A 16060-nucleotide genomic window follows, 5' to 3' on the forward strand; every position below is an offset into this window, starting at 1 on the left:
GCCGAATACGGGAATTCGAGGGGAAACCAAAGGAGAGCTGCTGAGTCGTCTTGATGGCTGCATTAGAAGCCCTTTTGCTAGGTTCGATAAGTATGAGCTAGGGGAGCTTTCAAGCCAGGGGATGTACCAGGTTAATGCTATGACAGACGGTCCTTTCGTGCATACGAGGTGCGGGGTAGAAGGACATGTCTCGAATCTTGTCCTACTCCTTATGAGCAATGTCTTTGCCTTCCAACATTACGGGCAAAACAACACTCATTACGAGTCAAACATCCACCCCAACTACGAGGTGGAGTAATCGAACAACATACTTAACCCCACCGCTCCTCCAAATCGGCAGCAGCAGCTTTACATTCCGCCACACCGAAGCAACAAGGCTATCGAAGCCTCCGTCTTTCAACCCTCCTAATCAAGGTGCTTCATCATCTAGTGGGGTGAGTGAGATGAGTGAGCTAAAGACCATGATGCGATCCATTGCAAAGCGATTCTGACAGAAGGACACGGCATTCAAGGCGCTTGAAACTCAAGTTGCGCAATTGGCCGAGAATCAATCCTCCGGAAGCCCGGTCATTTACCGACTCAAAATGACAAGAACCCAAATGAGACGGTACATTTGATAGAGTTGAGAAGCGGTCTCTCTTATGAGGGACCGAGAAATGAAGAAATCGGACACTGGAGTCTGAAACTGTCGATGAACAGTGTTCTGGTAAGAAAAAGGGACTCACGACACAGGAATTACTCGATCGACTGAAGCACAGTGCTCGATCGAGTGGAATTGGTGAGGTAGCTGGTCGATCGAGTGGAGTATCTGCTCGATCGAGTGAACTGGAAGCTGGGAATGGTCGATCGAATAGGAATGCTGCTCGATCGACCGATGTTGCTGAAGAAGGAGCTCGATCGAGTGACCACACTTCTCGATCGAGTAACATTGATGACGGGAAGCTTATTCGAGAGCCTGCTAGTGCTCGTTTAAGCGATGAATTACCAGAAAGGCCTCGTTCGAGAGGTAAGAAGCGCCCGAAGGACACCGAACTTGCGCCGGAAGACACTTTGGAGGCGAGAAACAAGGGACTTGAGATTCCAATTACTGTTCCCTTCCCGAGGCGGCTGCAGAATACCAGGATTAATCAACAATTTAGCAAATTTGTTGAACTGTTGAAGAGTTTGGAAGTTTCTGTACCGTTCACTGAATTGCTTATGAAGGTACCCTCTTATTTACGATTTATGAAAGATATTTTAGCACGTAAGAGGACCATTAATGATAATGAGACTGTCGCTTTTGATCGAGATGGGGTGACCATGTCTCAAAATAAGCTACCTCTTAAGCAATCAGACCCGGGTAGTTTTTCGATCCCTTGTCACATAGGAATGAATTTGATTGATAATGCGCTATGCGATTTAGGCGCTAGCGTAAGTGTTTTACCTTTGTCTCTAGCTAAGAGACTTGGTGTGACCAAGCCGAGTTGCACCAATATGTATCCGGATGGCCGACCGTAGTCTATCACGGCCACTAGGTGTAGCGGAAGACGTACCTGTTAGGATCGGGAAGTTCTTTATTCCCGTTGACTTTGTCGTCCTAGATATCCCCGAAGATGTGCATACCCCTATCATTTTAGGGAGACCATTTTTGTCCACGCCCGTGCGGTGATAGACGTCGGGGAAGACTTTGACCTTCCAGGTAGGGGATGAGAGTTGACTTTTCGTCGGTCCCAATTCCGGAGGACTCCCATGCAAGCTCGGCCTTGCAATGCCCTTTCTTTCGTTGACCCTATTATTGACACTCCAGACGAAAGTTTGGAGAATATTGCTATTATTGCTAACCCTCCGCCTCAGATTGAGAGCAACAAGGAGGAAAATTCGTCTGTTGTCCTTACTGCAGGTACAGGTGAAGGCAAGAAAGGAGCAGTCAAAGGACAGGGTGGAACCATTGTCAATCAAACTGGAGCCAAGAAGGCTAAGAAAGCTGACGCAGGGGCGAGAACAAAGACAGTTCGCACCTACGTAGATTGGAATTATATTCCTCCCCCTCTCAGAAATTCAAGCTCTTGGAAATCAAAGAGGACAGTCAGTATCGCTGAAGTGACGTCCTCCGATGAAGCCCACGAAGGGGCTACTGAAAGCTAATGGGAATTAAACGGGGAAATGCCCCGTGTAACAAAGTGTAATAGACAAGTTTTGAATTTCCTTTGAATTGGTTTATTTATTACGTTTTTATTAGGACAATTAGTTAGACAATTACGTTTTTAATTATAGACTGTATTTCTGCATATTTGGTATTTTGGGATTTGTTTTACGCAGGTTTGGGGAAATGCACGCATTTCGAGGAAGAAAAGATGGAATTTCAAGGGAATTTACACGAAGAAGTCTTCAATCGAGTATTTTTGTACTCGATCGAATGGCAATTGGGTCGATCGAGCTTGCTTGTTACTCGATCGAGGAAGACCAAAAGGAAGCAGGTCGATCGAGAGGCATCCTTACTCGATCGAGCAAGGGGAACAGCAAAGACCTCGATCGAGTGACTTAAAATCACTCGATCGAGTGAAATGAACAGTGGACGGGAGTCTTTCTATACTTAACTCCTTTTTTATTTCAGTTTTCATTTCTAATTGTTTTAACCCCCAATTTCCGTCTAACCTCTACCCTAATTGCGATTGATTTTCCCCCAAATCCCTAATTTCTTGCCCAAAATCATCAAATCTACCACCTACATTCTCTTGTTAGTCAATTATTCTTCCATAACCCCTTATTTCCCCCCTCTTTCTTGCTCGTTTTTACGGTTTTCAAAGGGGATTAGGGTTTGCGGTTTTGTCGATCATTTTTCCGCCATTGTTGTCTGTTGTTGGAGTTTAATTGCTAATTTGTAGGTCAATCATCATCAAGTAAGTGTTCATTCAACCTCTTTGCATTTTATCTTCGATTATTTCGAATTTTTATGAGGTGATTTGAGTTAGGGTTCGAAAATCCCATGTATAATCGAATTTATTCGATTAATTTGTGTTTATTTGCCCTTGATTAGCTCGATGATGATATTTGCGCAGTTCCTCACTGTTTTTGCAAGTTAAATTCGAATATTTTGCGCGATTTCCGCGACTAGGGCTCCTGTAAGTCGACTTCATCGACTGTCTGACGGTTTTATGCTGCCATGCTATGCTTAAGCTGACTCTTGACTACCTTTTTTTTTCTTTGTTATCTGTTTTCCGCCCCTATCGCCTTTATATGCTTTGAATCATTGGAAATCTCGCGCTGTGAGCGATTATTCTCGGCTGCCCAGAGTCATACATGCCCCAATTCTGGTTTTCATGCTGTTTTTCCCCCTTTGGCAGTCACTGTTTTATCATTTTATCATCACTCACATGCTGTTTTCGAAAATTGTTGAGGAATTGCTTGTTTTTGATTTCTGGAAGTCGAATTTTCCGACTAATAGGGCTATTCTTTTTGCTGTCACATGCTGGTTAACGCTTCATTTTAATCACGGTTAGCAGCATATTTCTTATTCGTGCCCTTTGATATATGCAGGATGGACGCGAGCTCTCTTTCTTCTACTAGTACGTCCTCCAGCTCTTCTGCGAGCGAGCAAGTGGCCCCTGCTGCTGCCACTAGCTCTACCTTGGTCACCACTGCAGCACCTGTTTTACTTGTCTCAGCTGCAGGGACAGTCTACTCGCGGCTAGCACGGACAAAGGGAGCTCGGTTCGAGCTTCACAGGCCATCACCCTCACTCCCACCAGGCCTTTTTCTCTTTGGATCGTGGACGGACACCCCGTTTCCAGCAACTGGTATCGCCACCGAGAGACACACCGGGCTAGCTTGACTAGCCCTCACTTCCGACCCGTCCGAGGTCAAGTTGTTACGGGAGAGGGCGCATCGACACTGCATCGAAGATGCCTTGATGACGTTTCACTCGAGAGGCTCACCGGAACCAGGTTAGTCGCTTTACTTCATTGCCCCCTCTCCTCCACCCGTTTCCTTGCACGAGCTGACTTAGAGACCTTAGGCATCTATGAGGAGGTCTGTAGTTTATTGAACGGGACGGGTATGTCGGGTCTGATCACCATGCAGGAGGCTACTATTCGTACCCTTACGTACGAGTTCTTTAGCTCCTATTCCTTTGACACCGACACCTACCAGGCTGACCGCTCCAGTGCCTGCATTCACTTCCGACTCCGTAATGAGTCACATCACTGGACATTGGCCAAGTTTGGGGAGGTTTTGGGACTAGTTAGTGATGGTCCCCTTTGCCCCACCTAGAGAGCCCCTTGAGCTACTTTGGGCTGCTCTTTCTCACACTCCCTTCCAGGCACGGAAGGGAGCTCACGTTCACTTACCTGCGCCCCGTTATTACTTGCGTCTGTTAGGAGAGACCATCTTTGGGCGCCCTGAGCCCAATAACGTTACCAACACTGAGCTAGCCATTCTCGCGGGGTACCTCAACATTGACTACGGTACCCCGTTTGTTCTGAACATTGCCTTTCTGGTAGCTCAGCATTGGAACGGTATTGGGACTCGGGTTAAGACCGCAGTTGTCTGCGGCGGGCTGGTGACTAGGATTGCCCGCCACCTTTACCCCCACTGAGCCAGGACTCAGTGTACCTGACGAGGTGGCTTACCTTGACCTGGATGCCATGGCTACCTTGACCTGGTTTCCCAGGGCGAAGGGGAGCGCGAGGACGTGGAAGATCCGTAGTTCCACGTGCATTACCTTCTTGCCGTGCTCCACCCTTCCGCCACTTTCACCGCTCCCTACTGCTGCTGAGGGAGCGAGGCCACCTCCACCTACCTACCACCTTACCTTCACCCCTCCCTCTTCTTCTACGAAGAAGAGGAAGCGGGAGGCCGGAGCATCTTCTAGCTCCCAGACTCAGCCTACACCCACACCCACTCAGTCTCACACTCCACCTCCACTTGACCCTCCTTCTGGCTCGGTTTTTCCGGCCAATTTTGTTTGCCCTCCTGCTTTAGAGGCGCCCACGGTCACAGACCAAGGGCGTCGTGATGCCTTGCCTCCGGAGTTGTGCAGGTACCTTACTGAGATGAGACGGGATATGGCTTTAGCCGTATTCCCTCTCTACGAGTTCCACATCGGGCCCGCGATCGATTCCAGAGGGGTGGCCGCATCCTTCCTTCTACCGATACCCGGCGGACGGGTACCCTTCATTATCCTCGACTCGGATGAGGAGAAGGAGGAGACAGCGGTAGAACGAGAGGTGCGGTTCGGGCAGGCGAAAGCGGCGCCGCGAGAGCGCGAGAGAGGAGGCGAGTGACCCTCGTTCCCGGTCCGAATGATCACTGGAGATGATGATGACCGAGTCTCCCCCTTGTTTGTTGCTGGTTTGGGAGACCATTTTGTTGAGTCCGAGTACCTGAGAGATAGCGGTGCCGACGACGAGTAGCTACTGGTCTACTCACTTCCCGATTTTCTCATTTGGTTTGGGGAAGTTCGTGTTTTGTATGTTCTCTCACTCTTTTTATTTTTCGTCTCCTTTATTTTTCTTTTTATTGGTTGTATACCCCCATCCCCCATTTTTCTGCTGGTGTATGCTGGAGGACAACGGGGGCGTTGTCCGTTTTGGTTTGGGGAGGGTATTGCATCCTTTTGAGTCTGCATCTGCATTTGTTTTGCATTCACGTTTAATTTTTCAGTTTGCATTTGTTGTTTATTTTCAAAAAAAAAAAAAAAAAAAAAAAAAAAAAAAAAAAAAAAAAAAAAAAAAAAAAATTTAGAAAATGTTAAAAATTCAACAAATTTCACGTTTATTTTTGCATTTAGGTTGAGTCGGAACGGTAGATTCCCGTGATGATATTGCACTTAACTTGTCAATTCACTTGAGCCTTGCACTTTATTGATGGTTTTTAGCTTTGTCATACGCATAGTCTACGAATTTCTGTTCAAATAATAGCTGACTGTTTAGACTTGACCTGATAAACTGGCAAACTACTTAAAAATTCTGAGTTTTAGAGCCCATAACTGGTGACATTCATGACCAGTCCATTAGGAATTTTGAGTAGTACTCCTTGCATAGCATGTTTGTCTCATTTGCACATTTATGACATTCAATTTCTCGTCAAATGCACATATTCGGGTCTGCGGTTGGTGTCACATGCAGGGAGGGTTTTGCAATTCCCCTTTCTTTATATTTTCACCCATTTAGCTCCACATTGACCAAAACTTGCCCTTTTGACCCATTAGCCACATTCCAAACTAAGCCTGCCTAGTCAAGCTAGTTAGTCTGTCCTTTTGTGGTATGTTTTCAGTTGCAGTTTGGTCCGTAATTCTCATTTGGAGTTGGTGTTTGAATTGAGGAAGGAGGAAGTGAAAAAAAAAAAAAAAAAAAAAAAAGTATTGGAAAAAGAGAAAAAACGTGAAGAAAGAAAAAAAAAAGAGAAAAAGAAAATGAAAAAAAAAAAAAAAGCTGTGATTCACGAAAAAAGAGAGATAGATTGTGAAAAAAGTTGTACCCTCTTGTCAGAGTTGAGAAGATGTTCGAAGATGTACAATCGACAAGAGGGTTGGTTGGTTGTTAATTGTCTCAGACGGTGTTTAAAAAAGGGAACTTTGTGACCGTCTGACTCCTCCACTCTTATTTTACATTTTTTGAGGAGATTGTGTTTCCAGTCTAGTGAGTTTTGTGCCAAGTGAAGGGCACCTGTGTTAGTTTTTCAGACAGTTGAGATCTGGATGGTTTATTATGGTCCTGTTAGGAACTAGCTTGACGCTTTTACCTCCACATTTCCATAACTTGTTTAGCCTTTTCTCACCTGAACCTCACTATTCCCATATTATTTGCAAACCCCTCATTTGTGACGGACATTTTTGGTTGGAGTGTGTGCATTAGTACTTGAATTGTCTTTCATTTTTGTTGCATGCATGCTATGTAGGTCGCAGTTAGGTGAGTGACTGTCTTCCTTCTCTCTTTTACATATAACATTTGCCCTTTGCTTCATGAGAGAAGAGTGACCACGTGAGAGTCCGGTTTTGTTGGTCTTGCAAGGTCGATAGGTCGGCTTTATTTTTGAGCGTATAATTCGTTTGCGTATTGATTTGTCTAGCTTTAATTGTTGATTTTGTTGCATTAAAGTGGTTCAAGTGGACAAGTTAGGCTAGCTCTGAGTTATCATTTCCGTTCCATTAGTTTAGTTTTGAGTTTACTCGAGGGCGAGTAAAGGTTTGGTTTGGGGAGATTTGATACGTGCCTAATGTACGGTCTTTTTGGCCTATTTCAGCACGTATTTCCATGCTTTATATCTTTGTTTTTATGGTATTTTGCCCCGAATTGGCTACTTTGGTGTATTTTGTCCTTTTTGTAGGAATAATCGCGAAAGTAGCGAAACCATGCTCTATTTCGTCCTTTTTGCATGCATTTAGAGGAGACGGGATTATCCCAGAGTGAGATGCTGTACTTGAAGAGTCGTTGCACGCATTACGAAGCATTTGGGTGAAGACGTGAGCTGAATTGAGGACCCAAGTGGTCTATCGAGTTGATAGGTGGTCTATCGAGCTCTCTGGAGGACGATCGAATGGTCCCTGAAGCTCCCTGAACTCGATCGAGAGGTTCCTTCCTCGATCGAGTAATCTGCCTTTGATCAAGCCTCGATCGAGTACCCTGCTGTTCGATCGAGGAGTTCCTGCTGAGACACTGGTCGATCGAGTGGCCTAATCCACTCGATCGAGAAGCCTTCGATGCTGTGGGCTTTAATTAGCCGTGTTTGGTTTATTTTGCAAGAACACTTAGACTTTTCCTATTTAACCAAGGATTACTAGGTTAATTAGGCATCACTTTTTACTCACAGACTATCTCTTTTACTATCATACACATTAGACTACTGTTACTTTCGACGTTGGATTATTTTCCACTGGGATTTCGTTCTTTACGCCGGAATTTCTCGGATTGTAATTCTCTTCCCCTCTTTAATATTAATTAACCTTCAATTGTTGTTTAATTCTTGTTTTTATGCTTTTGCTTTTATTCTTTCTTGCCCTAATTTTCATCATCACTTATTATTATTATTATTTCGTCATGTCATCTGCTGGAAGTTTATATGCTGTTAGATTAATTACTAGTATGAGTAGCTAATTCCCTTCATGTTGGGATTAGGGGATCTGCGGTAGGATAATGACGACGTAGCGAATGAATTAGACGAATTGACTAAGAGACTCTGTCACTATAGCAATATAACTGTAATCACCGACCTAGTTGAGTGCACGCTTCTATGTCACCCATTAAACTGGCTACAATTAGTCCTGGATCGAAAGATTGGATTAAATAGGCCTGCTATAAACAGTAGACTACCCTAATGAGGACGAAAGTTAAGTTAGTGGTATTTTAGGGTGGGAAGTGGACCGAAAGGACCTTCTAATATCCGTCTCGCGTTAGTTCGTCTGAGTCATTTACTGCTGAGTTGTTAAACTACCGTAGTGAACCGAGTTCCCGACATGTCTCCCTCTTATTGATAGTTAATTCATATTTCTTGCTTCACTGCTCTCTGCCTTATTTCTCTTCTTTCAACTCCGTAGTTTAGAACCAAAAATTAAATCAACCCCATTGTTACCATAGGATTAGAGATAGACAGCTGTAGTTGCATTACCTCCCTGAGGATTCGATACTCGACTGCCTCTACTACATATTTAGTTGAGACCGTTAGGTTTTATTTTTGACAGGTCAACGACAGGCGTGTCAGCTTTCTTTTGGTCTCCTCACTAGTTCCTAGCTAGTTTTATGTTTGTTGCTAAATTTCTCCCACTGTATCTTTTGAAAAATACATCTATTTTTCTCAAAAGATAGCCCTGTGAGAAACAAACAATTTCATACTTATGATTGTGAAGAAATAAAATATTGCACATGATAACCTCAATTGATGACCCTTTTGTAAAGACATTGTAATCTAGCTTCAAGATAGACTAGTCCTTATAAGCTAAAGGATTGGACTCATATCCATGTCTTATACAATTTTAGGGTCTTAAGCCCTTCCATAACTCGTATGGAGTCTTATAAGTGATTACAAGTCATAATTATTGTAACACCCCTTATTTTCGGCAAAATTAAAACTTACTTTTACATACAAAACTTGTCGAATTACAGAGATATTATTAATAAAATACATAGTTTTTCTTACAAAATGTCTTTTAAAACAAAATATACAAAATGAACTAAAACTTTTACATACACTTTAAATAAAATCTTGTCTTGAAATAAAATCCTTTTCGAACAGCAGCGGAAGGCCTGAAAGCAAAACCAGAAGATAGAAAGGACTACCCCCATGACGAGTTGCCCCGAAGGGAGAAAACACGTTAGCCGGGAAGCTGAAAAACACATAATACCTCTTATCGTATTCCTCCACAATTAACCAAATTTCATCTTACTACTCCGTCTCACTCATTACTCCGTCTCATAATATAATACTCCATAGTAACAAGATATCGTATTCTCATCGTCGACCCTAAGACCAGGACAAGGGGTGAGTGAACTGGCGGATATGACCGCTAAACAATATATCCATCTCAATGTCAATTCCAATCTCATAATATAACTCAATAACCAGGGTCACTCTTGACAGTAAACACAATATGGCACAACGGCCTCATAACTCAATACCAGTAACCAATCTCAATATCAATTTCAATATCATCAAGGTTTAAAGAATCGTGCTCAACACTTAGAGTAAAACTCTAAGTAACTCACCCACGAGTCAAGGTCAAAAGAAACGCCAATAAAAACACGGTAAATGATTTTAATCACCAGTGAACTTCTAACCTCGTACCAAAAATTGGGTAACAACTACCAATATACTAATTCGGACAAACTCTGAGGTCTGACAACCAATTCTAAATCAACCAGCCATGTGAACACCAACTTGACAACAAATCACCGTATGTTTAATCACCTGAACATAGTATTCTAACTCATTACTAATTACAAACCCATGAGCATATTACTTCTTAGAGAGTACTACTTATAATCATCCGAAATTCTTAACCCGATCTCAATTCTAAGCATTAGAAAAACAACCCACCTCACAAAATATTTTATACTAAATAAAATATATAGCTCATATAATAAGTAACAACAATCATCACAATTCGCCATCAGTTATCAATTTTAAAAGGTAAAACAGAAAGAACAACATATAGACATACAACCCCGAACAAAAGTATTAATAATAGGATCGGTAAAATCGTCTTACCGTTATAATTCCGCCATCGATGACCAAAACGACCATTCTCAAAATTAAGTTAAATGAAAGAAAATGAATACCAAAGTGATTTTCTGAGGGTGGCAATATAATAATGAGCCAATAAATAATGGTTGCTCACTATGGTTAATGATGAGTATATGAAACGAAGATCGACGTAGTGATAAATTATTTGTAGAGTATATCATGCAATAAAGAGTTTTACGAGGGTAGGAGTATGGTGAAAGCATTGATTGATATGCACATTAGGATGGAAGATGCAACAACCGAAGTAAATAAAGGGTAATTAGGGTTAGAAATATATAAGTCAGTAGAAGTATGGTTGACCGACAAAAATAAGAAAGCTACTAAAAAAAGGAAACAAGGAAATAGCTCAAAGCCCACGGATGAGTTTAGCCGAACAAAATAACGATTTCAAAAGTTATTTATTTGAAAATATTTAGAAAATTTTATAAAATAACCACGTCGCTTAAATAAGAGTTCTGAGATATTTGAGGTATTACAATCTTCCCCTCTTAAAAGAAACTTCGTCCTCGAAGTTTAAGTTTAGAAATCATATTATAATTTCATTGTGAAAATGACCGGCATTACAATCCACTCGGCTTAAAAACAAAGTTCGTCCTCGATCTTAAAAATTCAAAACGATTAGAGACTTAAAAATTCAAGAAAGCTTTTAAAAGTGAAATCAGCGGTTTCAAGATGTGACGATCTTAACACCTAACCAAGAAAGAACCAGCATCTCTGATACCAATTGTAACACCCCTGATTTTCGGCTAAATTAAAACTTAATTTTACATACAAAACTTGTCGAATTACAGAGATATTATAATTAATATACAAAGTTTTTCTTATTAAATGTCTCTTAAAACAAAAGATACAAAATGAGCTAAAACTTTTACAAACACTTTAAATAAAATCTTGTCTTGAAATAAAATACTTTTCGAACAGCAGCGGAAGACCTCAAAAGAAAACCAGAAGACAGAAAGGACTACCCCCATGACGAGTGGCCCCGAAGGGAGAAAACACGTCAGCCGGAAAGCTGAGTAACAAATAATACCTCAATATAAGCAGCTTAGTTTTTGGTCATGGCGTGGAAACACAGACACGTAAAAATAAAAATAAACAAAGAGAATAATTAAAACACTCCCCATAAACTAAATCTAAACCTCTAACTAATTCAATACTATTCCTTTAATACAACTCTTATCGCATTCCTCCACAATTAACCAAATTTCATCGCACTACTCCGTCTCACTTATTACTCCGTCTCATAATATAATAATCCATAGTAACCAGATATCGTATTCTCATCGTCGACCCTAAGACCAGGACAACGGGTGAGTGAACTGGCGGATAAGACCGCTAAACAATATATCCATCTCAATGTCAATTCCAGTCTCATAATATAATTCAATAACCAGGGTCACTCTGGACCGTAAACACAATATGGCACAACGGCCTCATAGCTCAATACCAGTAACCAATCTCAATCTCAATTTCAATATCGTCAAGGTTTAAAGAACTGTGCTCAACACTTAAATTAAAACTCTAAGCTACTTACCCACGAGTCAAGGTCAAAAGAAACGACAATAATAACACGGTAAATAATTTTAATCAACAGTGAACTTCTAACCTCGTACCAAAAATTGAGTAACAACTATCAATATACTAATTCGGACAAACTCTGAGGTCTGACAACCAATTCTAAATCAACCAGCCATGTTAAGACCACCTTGACAACAGATCACCGTATGTTTAATCACCTGAACATTGTATTCTAACTCATTACTAATTACAAACCCATGAGCATATTACTTCTTAAAGAGTACTACTTAATATCATCCGAAATTCTTAACCCGATCTCAATTCTAAGCATTAGAAAAACAACCCACCTCACAAATCTTGTATACTAAATAAAATATATACCTCATATAATAAGTAACAACAATCATCACAATTCGCCATCAATTATCAATTTTAACAAGTAAAACAGAAAGAACAGCATATAGACATACAACCCCGAACAATAGTATTAACAATAGGATCGGTAAAATCGTGTTACCTTTATAATTCCGCCATCGGTGACCAAAACGACCAATCTCAAAATTAAGATAAACGAAAGAAAATGAATACCAAAGTGATTTGCCGAGGGTGGCAATATAATAATGAGCCAATAAATAATGGTTACTCACTATGAATGATGATGAGTATATGAAACGAAGATCGATGTAGTGATAAATTTTTTTGTAGAGTATATCATGCAATAAAGAGTTTTACGAGGGTAGGAGTATACTGAAAGCATTGATTGATATGCACATTAGGATGGAAGATGCAACAGCCGAAGTAAATAAAGGGTAATTAGGGTTAGAAATATATAAGTCAGTACAAGTATGGTTGACCGACAAAAATAAGAAAGCTACTAAAAAAAGGAAACAAGGAAATAGCTCAAAGCCCATGGATGAGTTTAGCCGAACAAAATAATGATTTCAAAAGTTATTTATTTGAAAATATTTAGAAAATTTTATAAAATAACCACATCGCTTAAATAGGAGTTCTGAGATATTTGAGGTATTACAATCTTCCCCTCTTAAAAGAAACTTCGTCCTCGAAGTTCAAGTTTAGAAATCATAATATAATTTCATTGTGAAAATGACCGGTATTACAATCCACTCGGCTTAAAAACAAAGTTCGTCCTCGAACTTAAAAATTCAAAACGATTAGAGACTTAAAAATTCAAGAAAGCTTTTAAAAGTGAAATCAGCGGTGTCAAGATGTGACGATCTTAACACCTAACCAAGAAAGGACCAGCAGCTCTGACACCAATTGTAACACCCCTGATTTTCGGCTAAATTAAAACTTACTTTTACATACAAAACTTGTCGAATTACAGAGATATTATAATTAATATACAAAGTTTTTCTTATTAAATGTCTTTTAAAACAAAAGATACAAAATGAGCTAAAACTTTTACAAACACTTTAAATAAAATCTTGTCTTGAAATAAAATCCTTTTCGAACAGCAGCGGAAGACCTCAAAGCAAAACCAGAAGACAGAAAGGACTACCCCCATGATGAGTGGCCCCGAAGGGAGAAAACACGTCAGCCGGAAAGCTGAGTAACAAATAATACCTCAATATAAGCAGCTTAGTTTTTGGTCATGGCGTGGAAACACAGACACGTAAAAATAAAAATAAACAAAGAGAATAATAAAAACACTCCCCATAAACTAAATCTAAACCTCTAACTAATTCAATACTGTTCCTTTAATACAACTCTTATCGCATTCCTCCACAATTAACCAAATTTCATCGCACTACTCCGTCTCACTCATTACTCCGTCTCATAATATAATACTCCATAGTAACCAGATATCGTATTCTCATCGTCGACCCTAAGACCAGGACAAGGGGTGAGTGAACTGGCGATAAGACCGCTAAACAATATATCCATCTCAATGTCAATTCCAATCTCATAATATAACTCAATAACCAGGGTCACTCTGGACCGTAAACATAATATGGCACAACGACCTCATTACTTAATACCAGTAACCAATCTCAATCTCAATTTCAATATCGTCAATGTTTAAAGAACTGTGCTCAACACTTAGAGTAAAACTCTAAGCTACTCACCCACGAGTTAAGGTCAAAAGAAACGACAATAATAACACGGTAAATAATTTTAATCACCAGTGAACTTCTAACCTCGTACCAAAAATTGAGTAACAACTACCAATATACTAATTCGGACAAACTCTGAGGTCTGACAACCAATTCTAAATCAACCAGCCATGTTAAGACCACCTTGACAACAAATCACCGTATGTTTAATCACCTGAACATAGTATTCTAACTCATTACTAATTACAAACCCATGAGCATATTACTTCTTAGAGAGTACTACTTAATATCATCCGAAATTCTTAACCCGATCTCAATTCTAAGCATTAGAAAAACAACCCACCTCACAAATCTTGTATACTAAATAAAATATATAGCTCATATAATAAGTAACAACAATCATCACAATTCGCCATCAATTATCAATTTTAACAAGTAAAACAGAAAGAACAGCATATAGACATATAACCCCAAACAATAGTATTAACAATAGGATCGGTAAAATCGTGTAACCTTTATAATTCCGCCATCGGTGACCAAAACGACCAATCTCAAAATTAAGTTAAACGAAAGAAAATGAATACCAAAGTGATTTGCTGAGGGTGGCAATATAATAATGAGCCAATAAATAATGGTTGCTCACTATGAATGATGATGAGTATATGAAACGAAGATCGATGTAGTGATAAATTATTTGTAGAGTATATCATGCAATAAAGAGTTTTACGAGGGTAGGAGTATGCTGAAAGCATTGATTGATATGCACATTAGGATGGAAGATGCAACAGCCGAAGTAAATAAAGGGTAATAAGGGTTAGAAATATATAAGTCAGTAGAAGTATGGTTGACCGACAAAAATAAGAAAGCTACTAAAAAAAGGAAACAAGGAAATAGCTCAAAGCCCGCGGATGAGTTTAGCCGAACAAAATAACGATTTCAAAAGTTATTTATTTGAAAATATTTAGAAAATTTTATAAAATAACCACATCGCTTAAATAGGAGTTCTGAGATATTTGAGGTATTACAATCTTCCCCTCTTAAAAGAAACTTCGTCCTCGAAGTTTAAGTTTAGAAATCATAATATAATTTCATTGTGAAAATGACCGGCATTACAATCCACTCGGCTTAAAAACAAAGTTCGTCCTCGATCTTAAAAATTCAAAACGATTAGAGACTTAAAAATTCAAGAAAGCTTTTAAAAGTGAAATCAGCGGTTTCAAGATGTGACGATCTTAACACCTAACCAAGAAAGAACCAGCAGCTCTGATACCAATTGTAACACCCCTGATTTTCGGCTAAATTAAAACTTACTTTTACATACAAAACTTGTCGAATTACAGAGATATTATAATTAATATACAAAGTTTTTCTTACTAAATGTCTTTTAAAACAAAAGATACAAAATGAACTAAAACTTTTACAAACACTTTAAATAAAATCTTGTCTTGAAATAAAATCCTTTTCGAACAGCAGCGGAAAAACTGAAAGCAAAACCAGAAGACAGAAAGGACTACCCCCATGACGAGTAGCCCCGAAGGGAGAAAACACGTCAGCCGGAAAGCTGAGTAACAGATAATACCTCAATATAAGCAGCTTCGTTTTTGGTCATGGCGTGGAAACAGAGACACGTATAAATAAAAATAAATACAGAGAATAATAAAAACACTCCCCATAAACTAAATCTAAACTTCTAACTAATTCAATACTGTTCCTTTAATACAACTCTTATCGCATTCCTCCACAATTAACCAAATTTCATCTCACTACTCCGTCTCACTCATTACTCCGTCTCATAAAATAATAATCCATAGTAACCAGATATCGTATTCGCATCGTCGACCCTAAGACCAGGACAACGGGTGAGTGATCTGGCGGATAAGACCGCTAAACAATATATCCATCTCAATGTCAATTCCAATCTCATAATATAATTCAATAACCAGGGTCACTCTGGACCGTAAACATAATATGGCACAACGGCCTCATAGCTCAATACCAGTAACCAATCTCAATCTCTATTTCAATATCGTCAAGGTTTAAAGAACCGTGCTCAACACTTAGATTAAAACTCTAAGCAACTCACCCACGAGTCAAGGTCAAAAGAAACGACAATAAAAACACGGTAAATGATTTTAATCACCAGTGAACTTCTAACCTCGTACCAAAAATTGGGTAACAACTACCAATATACTAATTCGGACAAACTCTGAGGTCTGATAACCAATTCTAAATCAACCAGCCATGTTAACACC

Source organism: Silene latifolia, chromosome 9 (assembly GCF_048544455.1).
Source record: "Silene latifolia isolate original U9 population chromosome 9, ASM4854445v1, whole genome shotgun sequence".
Lineage (NCBI taxonomy): Eukaryota > Viridiplantae > Streptophyta > Magnoliopsida > Caryophyllales > Caryophyllaceae > Silene > Silene latifolia.